Genomic DNA, 1,256 nt, shown 5'->3' on the forward strand with positions numbered 1-1,256 from the left:
GCCACGGGACCCTGCCTGGAGCACACACTCCTTGGTGACCACCATGTCCCAGACCAAAGCACTGAAAGTCCGTGTGACCCTCTTTTGCATCCTGGTGGGCATTGTGCTGGTCATGGTGGCCGTGGTGACTGACCACTGGGCCGTGCTGAGTCCCCACATGGATCTCCACAATGCCACCTGTGAGGCAGCCCACTTCGGACTCTGGAGGATTTGCACCAAGCGCATGGCTGTGGATGACAGCAAGGACAAGAGCTGTGGATCCATCACCCTGAATTGGGGTAACGTACCCATCCCCCCCTGCTGCCTGCCCTTCCCAGTCTCCCTGGAAAAAGTGCCCAGGGACAAAGGCAGGTTTCCCTGCCTCAGAACAGAGCAGCCACCAGCCCTTCTGCCCGGGGCACATGATCTGAGTTACATGTGGCTTGTCGTGTTGGTGGCTGGAGCTGGCTGTAAAGCGAGGGCATTTGTCTCCAGCTTTTTCTGTCTTGCTGGGGTTTGGGGCTTTCCACCCAGAGTGGCGAGCAGGACAGGTAGGATGAGAGGCCCAAGGAAGGAACAGCAGATCCACAGGCCAGGGGCTTCCGTAGCTCCACGGGCCAGGCAGCGGTCACTCATCTGGTGTCCCAGCCTCACTCTCTCCCTGCAAGCACAAGCTGGGGAGCCCCATGTGCTCAGGCTGGAGGATTTGTGGGGCTGGCAGGTTCAATCCTCAGCCTCCAGCAGGAGCGTACACAGGACTGGCCGGCTGCAGAATTTGCAGGGCCCAGTGCAGACGAAAATGCAGGGTTCCTTGTTCCCAATTACTGAGACTTTCAAGATGGCGATGGCAGAGCGTGACACTGGGTGTGGGGCCCTGTGGGTGTGGGGCCTGGAGCGACCACACAGGTGGCATGTCTGGGAGGCAGGAGCCACCTGCATTTCTGTCACAACCTTCTGCCCTTCTGTACATCTTCCCTTAGCTCAGACCCCTTTGGAGTTACAAAGCTTTTCTTTACACTGTCATTTAAATGTGTTCCTCGATTTCCTACCATATGCCCAAAGCATGCATTGAAGGTCAGCTCCTTGTCAAGAATACGTGGAATTTACGTGCCTGGTCTCTATACTGACACTGTGGAGCCTCTGAAGTCATAGCAAATAGAGCTCGGGTCAGAGGAGAATTGAGGCCCGGACCCCAGACATGCGTTGCCCACCTCCAGAAATTACCATCGGGGAGGACAAAGCCCATCACAGCCCCTGCTTCCTCCTCTATAAAATAT

Source organism: Galeopterus variegatus, unplaced genomic scaffold, assembly GCF_000696425.1.
Source record: "Galeopterus variegatus unplaced genomic scaffold, G_variegatus-3.0.2 Scaffold13846, whole genome shotgun sequence".
NCBI classification, from domain to species: Eukaryota; Metazoa; Chordata; class Mammalia; order Dermoptera; family Cynocephalidae; genus Galeopterus; species Galeopterus variegatus.